Below are 16,423 nucleotides of genomic sequence, written 5' to 3'. Positions count from 1 at the left end.
CTGCTAACAGACTTGTGTCGTCACAGAATAGCGATTTCTGACAACCAACGGGTAGATTTGGAAGATCAGAAGTGAAAATATTATACAAGATTGGAGCTACGCTCGAACCCTGCGGAACATTGGCTCGTGCGGGTAGCAATTCAGATTTACAATTCTGATAGCTAACCTGAAGAGTACGATCAGTTAAATAATTTTGAATCATTTTGATCAAATAAATAGGAAACTGGAAATCAGACATTTTTGCTATTAAACCTTTGCGCCAAACACTGTCGAATGCTTTTTCTATGTCTAGAAGAGCAACTCCAGTGGATAACCCAGAAGATTTATTTGCTTTTATCATGTTCGTTACTCTGACAAGTTGATGAGTAGTTGAATGTTCATGACGAAATCCAAACTACTCTGGTAAAAAAATTGAATTCTCATTTATATGAGACATCATTCTCAACAAGATAATTTTTTCAAAAACTTTACTGATAGAAGAAAGTAAGTTAATTGGTAGATAACTTGATGTTCCTGCTGGATTTTCATCAGGTTCCAGGATAGGAATTATTTTAGCGTTTTTCCATCTCTTTGGGAAGTAAGCTAATGAAAAACACTCGTTGAAAATTTTAACCAGGATTCTCAAGGCAACATCGGGAAGATTTTTTATTAACAAATAAACAAATAAACAAATTTCATCAGAATTCGTCTCAATAATGTCATCGTGTGATAATACTTGGGTTGAAATATGCTCATATTTCAGTGAGACTTCATTTTCAATAGGACTCACAACGTTGCAATGAAAATTGTGTACACTCTCGAACTGCTGAGCAAGTTTTTGAGCTTTTTCGCCATTTGTAAGAAGTATCTGATTTCCTTCCTTGAGAGCAGGAATTAATTTCTAAGGTTTCTTAAGAACCTTAGAAAGTTTCCAGAAAGGTTTACAATATGGTTTAATTTGTTCAACTTCTTTAGCGAAATTTTCATTTCGCAAAAGAGTAAATATATGTTTAATTTCTTTTTGTAAATCCTTAACTATGTTTTTCATAGCAGGATCACGAGAACGTTGATATTGTCGTCGACGAACATTCTTCAACCGAATGAGCAGTTGAAGATTGTCATCGATGATAGGAGAATTTAATTTAGCTTTGGGAACTGAAAGATTTGTTGCTTCGATAATGTAATGATTCAAATGATCTATTGCTGTGTCGATGTTTGCAGAATTTTCTAAAAAAGTTTCAATATCCACATGATTTTCAATGTGAGATCTGTAATCCAACCAATTAGCTCTATGATAGTTGAATATAGAACTAATTGGATTTATTATATCTTCGTTGGAAAGTCTGAATGTTACAGGAAGATGATCTGAGTCAAAGTCAGCATGTGTAATCGGTTCACTACAAATGTGACTTTGATCCGTTAGAACCAAATCAATTGTAGACGGGTTTTTCACGGAAGAGAAACAAGTCGGATTACTGGGATGAAGAACTGTGAAGTAACCAGCTAAGAGTTGATTATGAAGTATTTTACCGTTACTGTTTGCCTACAATTCCACTGGACATGCTTAGCATTTAAGTCCCCTATTACGAAAAATTTCGGTCGATATCTTGTGAGTTTTTGCAAATCGCCTTTAAAGAAATTTAATTGTTCGCCGGTGCATTGGAATGGCAAATATGCTCCAGCGATGAAATAAATTCCATGAATGGTTTCAATTTCGATTCCCAAGCTTTCAATAACTTTAGTATTGAAAGAAGGTACAATTCGATTTAATTTGCTGTTGGACAAAAATGGCAGCTCCACCACCCATTCCAGTAAACCTGTCAAATCGATGAACCACATAATGTGGATTACTTTTCAATTTGACATTTGGTTTAGGAAAAGTTTCTGTCACAATGGCAATATAGATTTTGTGAACTTCGAGAAAATTATAAAATTCATCTTCACTCGATTTCAAAGATCGAGCATTCCAATTTAAAATATTCAAATAATTATTTAACATCACTGTTAAATTTTAAATTAATTATAATATTATTTGCAAATTGCCATCCGATTTGAAATGCTTCAAAAAGTGATGAAGTCGAATTCATTTGGATGATCATTTGAAAAAGTTGATCTTATAGGTAGATCATTTTATTTTCAGTTATATCGCCTAAATCGACTTCGTTTAAAGAAGCGAATGGCATTGAAGGAATATTTGTAGGTAGATTGCCATTAGAAGAAGATGATTTGGCCGGTCTACCTATTAATAAATTGTTTTCGTTAGAAGATGAACTGCAAGGCGGTCCTGTGTTTTGATTATTTACATTAGAAGAAATAGGTGGTAGATTTCTACCTAACATACCAGCATAACTGACATTAGAAGAAGATGATGACGAGGTCGATCTACCTGTCAATAAATTGTTTTCGTTAGAAGACGAATTGAAATTCGTACCTGTTTTTTGTTTTGAATTCGAAGAAATAAGTGCCTTAGAAGAATTAGGCGTGGCATTTGTAACGGTTTCTTGATTTTCAGGTATGTTCTGTAAATTTAAGGTCGTTGATTTGACTTGTTGTCTAAGCGAACTAGCGTTTAAAATTTTTTCCCTGTCAGGACATTTCAAATAATTGGATTTATGATTTCCATTGCAATTTGAACATAAAAATTTATCAGTGGTTTCATTCATTGGACAAACGTCTTTCGAATGCGATTTACCACAATTCAAACACCGTATATCCGTATGACAATTTTTGGTTCCATGACCGAAGCCTTGGCAACGACGACATTGCGTTAAGTTTGCAATACGATATATTATAATGTTTCCAAATGAATTTTAATGTGGGAAATGAAACGTACTTTTTCTAAAGTTTTCAAATTGTTTACATCACGTCGATTGCAGTGTATTAGGTAAAGTTCATGGGAAATTCCAGAGCGTGGTTTAGAAGTACCATTCGCTCTTTTTTTCATAAGTATTATTTGGGAAGGGGCAAAACCAAGCAATTATTTTAGTTCATTTTTAATTTCATCAATACTTTGATCATTTGATAAGCCTTTCAAGACAGCCTTGAAGGGTCTGTCTGATTTTATATCATATGAATAAAATTTATGAAGTTTCTCGGACAAATATCGAATAAGACGTTCGTAATCTTCCAATCCATCCACCAAGACTCGACATTCTCCTCTTCGTCCGATTTGAAATGAGACTTTTACTTCCGGGAGAAAAGTAGAAAGCTCAGTACCGAATGCTTTGAAGTCGGAAATCATCACCGTCACTGGTGGCATAGATTGATGTTTCTTCCCAGAACGACAAGCGTCCATTTTGGGCATTTTTGAAGAACTTTCTTCTATGTCGCTACAATCGGATTCAGGAAGAATCTCGTAAATATTGTTAGACGGCATAGAATCAACGGAAGGGAATTCCGTCCGTTGTCTTTTATTTTTACATTCCGATTCTATAAGATCGTGAATGTTATTAGAAAAATGTTGAATAACGGATTGTGATTTATTCCGTATTGAATTATTTTTAGCCTTAGGCTTGTTGCCTTTCCGGTTGGAAGCAGGCAATTTTGAAATGAATGAAATTTTAAATTAAATTACCTAGGCTAAATTAGTCTTCGATTAGACTCCTAGCTAGCCTTAAAAAAGGCTGATTAATTTCTTAGTCACTCTAATATCACTCTTTGTATCACTTAGTCACTCTAATATCACTCGTTGTATAGCCTTGAGAAAGGCTGACTAATTGTTAGTCTTCAAAAAGACTATTAGTGATTGAGGTAGCCTTGAAAAAGACTGAAGCCTTGAATCAATGAAACTCTAGGTAGCCAGAAAAAATTTCCAGAAACCAAGAGCTATACGCGTGCGGTGCGAACGACTTTTCAACACCGACTGTAAATTTAAAGATTATTTTATATAATTGCTTATATGAAAGCTAAGGAAACGACGCAAATTTCACGTATTGAACAATTTTTTTTCAACCTTTAACAAGCCTTTTTTCAACAGCCCATAGTGTAAAATCGAATGAAGAAACAAAATTTGTTCAATACATGAAATGTGCGTCTTTTCCTTAGCTGTCATATAAGCGATTCCATAAAACAATCTTTAAATTTAATTCAATGAAAAAAGTTTAAAACTAATAAACAAATAAAAAAATTCAAACTAGGGCCTGTATTTTTTGTTTTTTTTTAGTTGAAAAAAGAAACCATAGGGGTTTAACTCGATCTTGGTAATGTTTCGGAGTGGAAAGATTAATACTTTCGGAGCAGTGAATTTTTCTATCACGACCCACAGACGCGGAGTGTACCGCATATTTACGAGCGTATTAAGATAGTGATGACATACAGTTTTGGAAAAGTTGTAAAATGATGTTATTTAACTATTCAGCTGTGAGGGAAAGTTCTGCTGATGGAATAATGATTACATATTTTGAATCCTCTGAGACTGATGATCTTACATTCTCACATTATAACATTGCATTTCTCAAATTTTTAAATATCGATTACCTTCTTAGAATGAACCATAATTGTCCTCCGGCTATCTCACCAAATTGAAACAAAAATTTCATGCAAAAGATGCAACTAAATGAATGAGAACGAGAGAATGAGAATTTTAACTGTTTTGAGAAAAACTCGAGTATTCGAAGGACAGCGCATACGATGAACACATCAAAATATTTTACTACGAGAGTAGGAAATCTCGTGAGAAAAAAATTAATGCGATTCCGAGCACAAAAAGCAAAAATTATCTTTTTTATTAAACTAAACGACAAAACTACAACTATCAAACAAAAAACTAGTCAACAACAACCCGTCGGTCCCGAAGTTACCTTCGGAAGGTCAGTCAAAGCAGGTGAACGAACTACTATCGAAATCTGACATGCAATGTAGACCACGCGAAAAGAGGGACGGTTATTGCCTTAAAAGAACATATTCATTTCTCCGACGTTGAAAAAAGTCTCGACAGTCGCCTCACATCGCGTATAAATAACACAATCTTGTGCAATATATACGCCCATCTGGTACGGCCATGAGAGCTGAATGAGAAAGGTTTTACAACAACACACTAGCATACTACCTTCGGCACCCGAACGAAGACGTGATCCTAGCAGGAGATTTTAACTGCGTACTTCGGCAATGTGACTGGTAGCAACACGAGTCCCGCTACCAATGCAGCTATATGATGTGTGGGTAAAGCTATGTCCACAAGTACCCGGTTACACATTCGTAACACACAACTCGTCTTCAAGGCTCGATCGTTTTCTATCAGTTCGAGTCATCTTAATCATCTAAGAAACGCAAATACTCACGTGTGCTCGTTCATGAACCACAAGTCTGTCATGATGAGAATATGTCATCCTCACCCCGGGAGAGATCCGGGTCGCGGTTATTGGTCTCTCCGCCCTCACCTTCTGACGACTGAAAATATTGACGAATTCAAAATCAAATGGCAGTACTGGTTCCGCCAACGTCGGAATTTCCAATCATGGACTGAATGGTGGCTAAAAATCGTTTTTTCGATAGTTATCGAAGCGTGCGTTTGACGACTTTCATCGTTAACATCAGCGATTATACACTCAACTCCGCAGAGCGTACGATTGTTATTACCAAAACCCGAGTATGTTAAAAATGATCAACCAGCTTAAGGCACAAATGTTGGTGCATCAGCGGAAATTCACCCACATGTTTGTCCGTAACAACGAAACGTGCATTGCAGGAGAACCGATGTCTACATTCCAATAAGGTGAGAGAAGAAAAAAAGAACGATCATCACAAAACTGTAGACCAAGAACGATAATATTCTTGAACGCTCCAAAGACATCGAGCAGCACATGCTGGAATACTTCCGAAAAATGTACGCAACGGACGAAACACCAAACGAACGTGACTTCGTAAGCAACAGAGTGATTCCTGAAAACGATGAAGCAAACAATGTTAGCATGAGAGAGATAACGACGGCAGAAATTTTATCAGCAATTAAAACGAGTGTCCCGAAAAAATCTACAGGTTCCGACGGACTACCGAGAGCGTTTTACTTACGGACTTTTAATGTAATACATAGAGAAATCAATTTCGTGCTGAACGAGGTTTTACAAGCAAACTTCACTGCCGAATTCGACTAGACGATTAAGACTAGTACGAATAGTAAACTCTCATCGGATTTTGGGAAGTTTACAAAAATGCTCCAATTTCAATGGTAATATTTTTCAAACTACTCTCTCGCTGAAAGACCGAATCGCACAGCTAATCGCTCGTAAACAGAGAGCCAAGAGAAAATTTCTATTTGTTACCATGAGCGCACTCGGTATCAACCCACGATTAGTAGCATTACTCCAAGGTTTAGCTGAATTGACGTCGTATCGGCTAATAGTAAACGGACATATTTCTGTACCTTTCCCAATACAACGATCTGTCGCCCAAGGACACCCCCTATCGTCTTTATGTTTCTCGCTCTACATTGTCCCACTACTAATGCAACTCGAACATATCTGTGAAACTGATTGTGATCAGTGATGTCACAGTGATTGCATAACCTATATGAAAATAGCAAAAAATTAATTTTGCTGCCTACACCGACACACAAACCATGATTTTCTTGTAATAAATTGAATTTATCAAGAAGGGACGATAGTTAGAGTAGAACTTTTTCTAAACCCCAACGTTTCTGTTTCATTTTTAAATATTTTTTTTGAATTTTTGGTGGTTGTGCAAAGTAAAGTTGCGATTTTTCACGAAAAAAACGAAAAGAAAAGGGAAACGTAGATATATCTATATTTATTTATTTATATATATATATATATATATATATATATATATATATATATATATATATATATATATATATATATATATATATATATATATATATATATATATATATATATATATGTATATATACAGGGTGATTTTTTAAGAGCTTGAGAACTTTTTTAAACAATAAATCGCATAAAATTTGCAAATTCTCATCGGTTCTTTATTTTAAACGTTAGATTGGTACATGACATTTACTTTTTGAAGATAATTTCATTTAAATGTTGACCGCGGCTGCGTCTTAGGTGGTCCATTCGGAAAATTGCCGCATTTGGAGTGAAGAGCAACCAGAAGCCGTTCAAGAACTGCCCATGCATCCCGAAAAATGCACTGTTTGGTGTGGTTTGTACGCTGGTGGAATCATTGGACCGTATTTTTTCAAAGATGCTGTTGGACGCAACGTTACAGTGAATGGCGATCGCTATCGTTCGATGCTAACAAACTTTTTGTTGCCAAAAATGGAAGAACTGAACTTGGTTGACATGTGGTTTCAACAAGATGGCGCTACATGCCACACAGCTCGCGATTCTATGGCCATTTTGAGGGAAAACTTCGGAGAACAATTCATCTCAAGAAATGGACCGGTAAGTTGGCCACCAAGATCATGCGATTTGACGCCTTTAGACTATTTTTTGTGGGGCTACGTCAAGTCTAAAGTCTACAGAAATAAGCCAGTAACTATTCCAGCTTTGGAAGACAACATTTCCGAAGAAATTCGGGCTATTCCGGCCGAAATGCTCGAAAAAGTTGCCCAAAATTGGACTTTCCGAATGGACCACCTAAGACGCAGCCGCGGTCAACATTTAAATGAAATTATCTTCAAAAAGTAAATGTCATTTACCAATCTAACGTTTAAAATAAAGAACCGATGAGATTTTGCAAATTTTATGCGTTTTATTGTTTAAAAAAGTTCTCAAGCTCTTAAAAAATAACCCTTTATATATATATATATATATATATATATATATATATATATATATATATATATATATATATATATATATATATATATATATATATATATATATATATATATATATATATATATATATATATATATATATATATTATTATTTTTTCGATATTCTATATGATAAAGGAAAAGCAAAAATAATACTACTTGTTGTATTGTTTTACCCTGTTTTATTCAGCGTTATGTGTATGGCGAAATACTTTTGTCGACAATAAGTCATACTTTAGCACAAGCACCGTTACAATTCAGAAATCGAAACAGTAACAATTGCAAAACTCACACAATAAATCAATTTATACGAACTATTATTGATGTTTTAAAGTGTAAAAGAAGTATGTCTGTTTCATTCGTATTCATATCTTTCAGTTATATCCCTGACAACACACACGCGCCTTTTTTATTTTCTCTGTGGGGTGTATTTTTTGCAAATGTTTATTAGCGCAATTCCAATCATTTGGGTTTTTCACATTTTTTTTCGTTGGACAAAACCACATTGATATCGGATTAACGTCCGAAAATATAAACAAACTTGGAAGACTTCGTGTTTTATTCGTGATCAGCTATAGATAATTGATAAATTCTGATCATTTTTTCACGCTACTATCATCAGTCCCTTGCCTGTGGCACTTGGAGTAAGGCCTAGAACTCCTCGGTGACTAGTAGGAATAAGTGTTAAACTAACTTGCATGAGAGTGCATCATCTACGTTATTACACATTTCATGTTTAAAAGTTTTTGCCTTTCTCGTAAAGAAAGGTTATACAATCACTGTGAAAACCGACTTTTGAACTCAGGCCCGAAGGGTCGAATGTCATATACAATTCGACGAACTGAGCAAATGTGTGTGTATGTATGTATGTATGTATGTATGTATGTATGTATGTATGTGTGTATGTGACAAATAATGTCACTCGATTTTCTCAAAGATGGCTGAACCGATTTTCACAAACTCAAATTCAAATGAGCGATCCCATGGTCCCATAGATAGCTATTGAATTTATTATAGGGTGATATGCACCAAAGAATTAAAATAAATGTCACTCACTTTCCTGAGAGATGACATGACCGATTTTCACAAACTTAGATTCAAACGATAGGACTTATGGACATTTTTATACAATTTAGTGGTAAATTTATCCAGTTGGCAGTCCTTGTTAGTTGTTGGATATATTAATCTATTTTGGGACTACTAGTGTCCGCTTCCGCAAGCTCCAAAAACAATACTCGCTTCGATTTTTCAGCAATGGTTAAACCGATTTTCACAAATCATGATACAAATTAAAGCTCTCAATGTCTTAAAAGATACTGTACAATTTCATCCAGATCCGATTTCCGGTTCCGAAATTATAGAGCAATGAGTATCAATACTTTCAAACTGTCATACAAAATGATGTAAAATCGGTACGCATCGGTACGTGCTGATACGGAAGAAGAAGAAAACGCATCCACCTAGCACACAGCGTACTTTGTTCAACTTTGTATAGCGTGCTGGGTTGCCACATTTAAATCTTTATTAACATAACATAACTATTTTCAAATTGAAATGATGATGGTACTTTATACCAGGAAGTGTTTTTGATTTTTATTCAAGCTTGAAAAAAAATCTTCTGGTGATGTTTTTGAAAACATAAGTGATATGAGAAAGGCATCATTACACCACTAGGTGGTTTGAAAAGTTTTTTGATCATGTGTGTGCTCGATTGGCGTCACTCGGTGGATACCAATGTGATATAAATAGGTGTGACAGAGCACATGGCTTGCTGGTGTTGGAAACCAAAACTTCGTAATCATTCCTAAAGTGCTTCAGTATGACGAAATCCATGATAAATAAACATGTTTTGATTCAATGGAAACTATATCGTAAGGTATGTCGAAAGCAAATACGTGTTTCTGGTGTTGGTAGGAATGCTGAAGAAAATCTCTTTCATGAACACTAAAGTACTTTGTTTACCCCACTTGTTTCTACCTCATTGGGTGGATACGTGATCCCTAACAATGTAATCACTTTTGCGTACATACGGCATGAAATATGCAAGGGGTGATCAAATTACAACACAATTTAAGTTTGCAATGGGATATGAACTAGCGAAAAAAAATACCATGGCTGATGAATCGTTGTTTGAAATAAAATGCGATAAGAGTCGCATACGAGGTAAGCTCACCACCCCCCGATAGCGCTGTAAATGGTGGTCATATATTCAAAAGTGAATCTCACCCTTTTTTCGTAGAGCTGGCACAAACTTAGGTTCATATGAAGGTCTTATGGTCAAATCTCTTCAATATTCTTCGGATGCAAGTGTTTAAAATGTAAAGTTATTTTTATTTAATATTTAATTATTTAATATATATTCAAAAATGAAGCGCACTTACTTCTCGTAGAGCTGGCTTGGCCGATATTCGCAAACGTAGGTTCAAATGTAAGTCTTATGGTCAAAATTCCTGAATTTTGTTTAAGTGCAAGTGTTTAAAATTTCAAGTAATTTTGTAGTGAATACGACTTACTCTACTATGGGGTGCCTTTTCAAAATTAGTCATATGGAAGAATGGGCAGAACTTAATCGTTAATATCTCGACTTGTATTAATGGTATCAACATAATTCTTTCACCATTTCATCAAAAATATTATCAGGAATTTAGGATAATATTTTGAACAGTGTGAGATAACCACAAACAACTCAAAAATTAAGTTTTCTCAAAATTTGAAAACAATGCGGAAAACTCTTAACTTTCGCTTGGGTTTTTCGCGCAAGGACGACGATTTTGATGTAGTCAGGCACATATCTTCAAATGAATGCGTATAAAAGGGGAACCGAGGTCGAAAATCGATCATTTCTTTTTGTGCGTTCTATGGAAGCAGACGTCGTGGGAGTTAAACCTTCAACCAGCAGCGACGAAGAGTGCACCTTCTGCGTGGTTAAAACCTCAAACGCTCAGGTCGCAACTCTCATTTGCTTTTCGGTAGTCGTAACGAGAAGTTCAAGTTTCAGATTTAAGTTCCGAAATATAGGTTTGGAATTCAGAGCCTGCGTGCTGAAACTGGATTCTGGAACTGTATTCCGGAACTGAGTTCTAGAATTGAAACTGGATTCTGAGTCTGTTATTGGTTCTAAATTTAGTTCTTGAACTCAGGGTCCAGTTCTTTATTCCAGATTTCTTCTATTCGGTTCTTTTTAGAACCATAATAATACTCCTAAAGAATTATGCGGAATTTTACTTTACTGTACTCTATACAACCCATTCTGGTAGTCAAGGAGAAAAATTGTCTTCAAGTTTCAGAGCTTAGTTCCGGAATATGGGTTTAGAATTCAGAGTCTGCGTGCTGAACTAACTCGACTTGTCACTCTCCATCACGAACGCTTTCATAAAAGGTTCTTTTCAGAGTCACCATTATTTTATTATAAAGAACTATACTGCTTGTTTTATAATATTTAATTGCGTTTCAGAATGTTTAATGTAACTAATCTGTAATTTGGTCTAGGCGCATCGTTTAAAATTCTAATAATAAAGAGGGGAAAGTTGCACAATTCAAACATTCGATCAACTACCAATTCGAATTCGGAAGCATAAATCAAGCGTGTTATATTCGTATTCACGACAGCCATTTATGTCTCTGACATTACGCACCCGTACTTTTTTTTCAATTTTCATAGTTTCAAATTTCAGAATTAGATGTGTTTAAAATTTCAAACCGTCGTTTAAAGCCTAAAACATATAAAATCTTCTGAAATTGACTAAATCCAAAGGAGTTTGTAATGTCACGTCAGATAATGGCTATACGAACCGATTTCGTTTCTACCTGTTCCAGAATTACCTGCAATAGTAGAACTGTTTCATTTTGTAGGTTGTACTAATTTGTACACCAACAATTTTTCTTTGTTATCTTTCAAGATGCAAAGAAAATCATTTCAAAGGGTACTACATTTTTATATGTGAGAATATAAGTAATATGAGAAAGGCATCATTACACCACTAGGTGGATTAAAACAGGTTTTGTTTTTCTTATATAAAAAGGTTATGCAATCACTTGAGAAATTGACTAGTGAAAATAAGCCAAGAGTGCCGGGTGTACTATTCGATTCAGTTCATCGGGCTGAGCAGGGTATGTGTGTGTATGTGTCAAATAATCTCACTAGGATTTCTCGAAGATGGTTGAACCGATTTTAACATACTAGTATTCACATAAAAGGCCTCGTGGTCTATTGGTTGGTTGGTTGGTTGATTGAAAACGTATCGATGGCTAACAATACCTAACAGCGTTGCACATACAACAAACCGTTTCCGTATACATGCCAGTAGTTAATGTATACAGTGTGTTAACCGTTAACGCCTATCGATGCGGGCATATACAGCGAACCGCCCCACATGCGTTTTGGTAGTTTCGGGACGTACTTTCACAACGTGAAGTCCGTTTTGGAAAATCTGCGCAAAATTTTTTTGCTCCATACAAATGTGACCAAGTTGCAACCGACCAACCAACGGCCGCATCATGCACGTGCAAAAGCAGCGGAACCACCTTCTACGCTACCATGCTAGGGTTTGCATGGAGGGGTGTCACAAAATGTTCTCGAATCTTTGCAAGATTCACATCCGAATATCAGATCGACATGAAATTTTAAAATTTGGGTAGACCTGAAAAAAAACATTTTTTAGTTGCTAGAAAATTGTTTTTTTGTCCGACATCATCAGCAGTCACGCAGTATATATGTGCCGTCGGCCGGTGTGCCGTCACGTAATGAGACTGGTTAACGCCTATCCATGCAAACGCAAGCCTCGTAACCGTCCTTATACGTTCCCATCGATCGGCTGCATAGAATGAAGGAATACAGGAAACAGAAAAAAATTAACCCCCGTCACGCATGCACATTCATGGTACCGTACAAGGCGGTTCTGTCTCTAGCGTACGCATCGCTTCGCTTTGCGGACGTAGTAAAGGGACCGTAGTGTACGTTTCGGCTGGTGTGTTGCCTGTGTTCGCATTAGTTTTTCTCGCTACCTGATAAAGTCGGCCAGTTTTGGCCACCAATCTACCTATAGGGAGTGTGGTGGTCGGGTGTTTTTTTTTTCAAGGTGGAATGCGTTTACGCACGGAGTGTGGGACTCTCCACAGGACTACCCAACTGTTGATTGGAACTACCCACTAAAACACCTTGGATCTCCAACCCTACCTCCCCGGCACCACCGCTAGGTATTACTTCGGGGTGGAAGGCTCACAGCACCCTTCCCAGATTTATGCAGAATGGGGATCAGCATCCTGTTCTCGAGGGATCGATCAGTTGGATGAAGAGGTAGGTCCAGTGATGCCGGCTGGAGAGTAACTTCCGGTTCACTGGCGCCTCGACGACCCAAAACTGATGCTACGTCGCGGAACTACTCGATTAGTCTCCGCCAAAAGATCGAGTCTACACCGACGGAGGGTTCCCCGACGAGGGAAGTCCTCCCGAACCGACGTTCACGGTACTCGTCTACGACCCGACCGAAAGGATGCCTAAGTCGATCCAATGATTCCGGTTGGAGCGTGACTTCCGGTTCACTGGCGCTCAGACGATCCTAGCGGTATTTCGCCACGACTTACTCGTCTAGTCCCCGACGAAGAATCTAGACTACTCCGACAGAGATTTCCCCGGCGAAGGAGAATCTCCCGACACCGAGTCTCTTACACCACACGGGACACCCGATGGAGTGCCGAGGTCGGTCCCGCGATTCCGGATGGAACATGGCTTCCGGTTCGCTGGCGCCTCGACGACTCGAATCGGTGTTGTGGCGGCTACTCGACTAGCCCCCGCCGAAGGATCTAGCCTACACCGACGGAGACTTCCCCGACGACGGAGGCCCTCCCGAAACCGACGCTTTCGATACCCGTCAACGCCCGACCGAGAGGATGCCTGGGTCGATCCAGTGATTCCGGTTGGAGGATAGCTTCCGGTTCACTGGCACCCCGACGATCCTAGCAGTTTTACGTACTACTCGTCTAGTCCCCGACGATGGATGTAAACTACTCCGACGAAGAGCTTCCCGGCGAAGAAGGTTCTCCCGGACCGACGTTTATTCGCTGATCCCTCTTGAGCCTACTACGCGGCTAGCGGTCGCGGGTGCCTGTTGTTGATCCGCACTCCATCTCCGCTGCAATATGCCCGCAATTTGTGATGCCGCGGTCGACACTGCGTTCTAGTTCTCTACGCAGTGGCACATTCTCTGGATCAGGTTCTCCAATGTGGTGTCCATGCCGCATGCATCCAGTAGCTCACTGTTTTGAGCCGCGAAACGGGAACATGCGAACAAGTTCAGCCGTCTCGATGTCGTCTTGGCAGCCAGGACGTACAGGGGATGTCGCGTACCCGAACCTGTGGAGGTACCATCTGAAGCACCCGTGGCCGGTGAGGAACTACGTCAGGCCGAAGTTCACTTCTCCGTGAGGTCTATCTAACCAACTCGAGACCCTAGGTATGAGCCGATGTGTCCATCTGCCCTTGGTTGAGTTGTCCCACTCTTGTTGCCATCTGCGTAGAGAAGCGGCTTTGGAGGCCCTATGGGCGTTCCAGTCTCCTCGCATGCTGTAGCGCTCCGCGTCTTCCTTCACTATCAGACCGATAGGCATCATACTTTCAACCACGCAGGCCGCATCCCTCGATACAGTGCGGTATGCACTGATTACGCGAAGACACATCAGTCTTTGCGTACTCTCCAGCATCTGTGCGTTGCTTTCCACATTTAGTGCCGACGCCCACACCGGGCTGCCGTACCTGAGGATCGAAACTGCCACTCCTGTCAGTAACCTTCGTGTACTGGAGCGCACAGGCGAGCTGTTGGCCATCAAACGGGAGAGCGCCGCGTTCGCTGTTGATGCGCGCTTGCAGGCGTATTCAACGTGCTTGCTGAAACTGAGTTTGTCGTCAAGCATCACACCCAATTGCTTCAGTGATCTCTTGGAGGGGATCACGCAATCTCCGGCATGTACCAACGCCTCCTGTTCCAATTTGCGGTTGTTCACCAACATCACTTCTGTTTTGTGGTGCGCGAGATGCAGTTTCCTGCTACGCAGCCAGTCCTCCACCAAGCAGATTGAGTGTGATGCACTCAGTTCGACCTCTTCGACGGATTCACCGTAGACTGTCAGCGTGACGTCATCCGCGAACCCGACTATTTTGACTCCCGAAGGGAGCCTCAACCTCAGTACTCCTTCGTACATTATATTCCACAGGATCGTGCCCAAGATATATCCCTGTGGTACTCCAGCCGTGATTGGAGTGCAACGTGTGCCTTCGTCGGTCTCGTAGAGCAATACTCGGTTCTGGAAGTAGCTTTCCAGAATCTTGTACAGCCCTTCCGGTACTCCTAGTCGAAGTAGGGAATCAGCAATGTCTGCCCAGCAAGCACTATTGAACGCGTTCTTAATGTCTAGCGTTACTACCGCACAGTAGCGGATTCCTCGTCGTTTGCGCTGTATAGCTACCTCCGCCGTGGTTACCACCGATGTTATGGTGTCCGCCGTCGACCTGCCTCTGCGAAACCCGTACTGTTGGCTGGACAGTCCTCCTGCCTCCTCTATGAAGGGGGCTAGCCTGTTGAGGATTATTTTCTCAAGGAGCTTACCCACAGTGTCGATCAGACAGATTGGTCTATACGCTGAAGGATCCCCTGGGGGTTTCCCAGGTTTCGGTAATAGTACCAACCTTTGCCTTTTCCAAATGTCTGGGAACATACGCTCGTCCAGACATCTCTGTATGACCTCCTTGAACATGTCCGGTTTTGTCATTATAGCCGCCTTTAGAGCCACGTTCGGGATACCGTCTGGCCCCGGGGCTTTTTTTTGTAGCGAGCGATCTCGCCGCAGTGAGCAACTCCTCATTCGTCACCTTTTCAACTTCGTTCGCTGGTAGCGGAGCTGGCTGCCAGGGGGACGTGTCGTGGTGGGGAAAGAGAACCGTTATGATTTCCTTCAACCTCGCCGGACTACGTTCAGGGGGTGCTAGCGCGCCCCTTGTTTTGGTCATTACCATCCTGTAGGCATCGCCCCATGGGTTGGAGTTGGCTCCCTCGCATAGCTGGTCGAAACAGGCTCTTTTGCTTGCGCTGATGGTCTTGTTTAGTGCTAACTTCGCCGTTTTGAACGCCGTGTTCCTCTCCATCCTCATCTCCGCTGATCGAGCTCTTTGCATCCTTCTTCTAGCCCTGAGGCAGGATGCGCGAAGACATGTAATTTGCTCGTTCCACCAGTAGACCGGTGGTCTGTTGGTCCTCGGTTGAGCCTTTTTTGGCATCGTCGCGTCACACGCCCGTGACAAGATAGCGACTAACTCGTCCCCTCTCAGGTTCGCGTTGTGCTCCTCCAATTCAAGGGCAGCGCAAAACGCTTCACGGTCGAAGTTACCCACCTTTCACGCTAGAGTTTTGGGACTATTACTCCTCCTTGTGCTTCTTGCCAATTGGCCGATCGTGTAGCGAATGGCTGAATGGTCGCTATGGGTGTAGCCACCATCAACTCTCCAATTAAGATCTCCAGCTAGGCCGGGACTACAGAAAGTCAGGTCGATAAACGACTCGACTCCGTTCCGCTGAAAGGTACTTTTCAGTCCATCATTCGCTAACACGACGTCCAACTTGGCGAGGGCCTCCAGTAACGTCTGTCCTCTCCTATTGGTGAAGCGGCTGCCCCAAGCCGTTGCCCAGGCGATGATGTCTCCGGCTATCACCA

General features: G+C 40.1%; 1 protein-coding gene across 1 annotated transcript in view; it reads right to left on the bottom strand.

Annotated features, from left to right (window-relative positions):
• The window catches only part of LOC131428883 (craniofacial development protein 2-like), a 34,912-nt gene that overhangs the window by 17,514 nt on the left and 975 nt on the right, over positions 1-16,423 (bottom strand). The window lies entirely within an intron of this gene.

Source organism: Malaya genurostris, chromosome 2 (genome assembly GCF_030247185.1).
Source record: "Malaya genurostris strain Urasoe2022 chromosome 2, Malgen_1.1, whole genome shotgun sequence".
Classification (NCBI taxonomy): Eukaryota; Metazoa; Arthropoda; class Insecta; order Diptera; family Culicidae; genus Malaya; species Malaya genurostris.
This window is presented reverse-complemented; position numbering and strand designations above follow the sequence as displayed.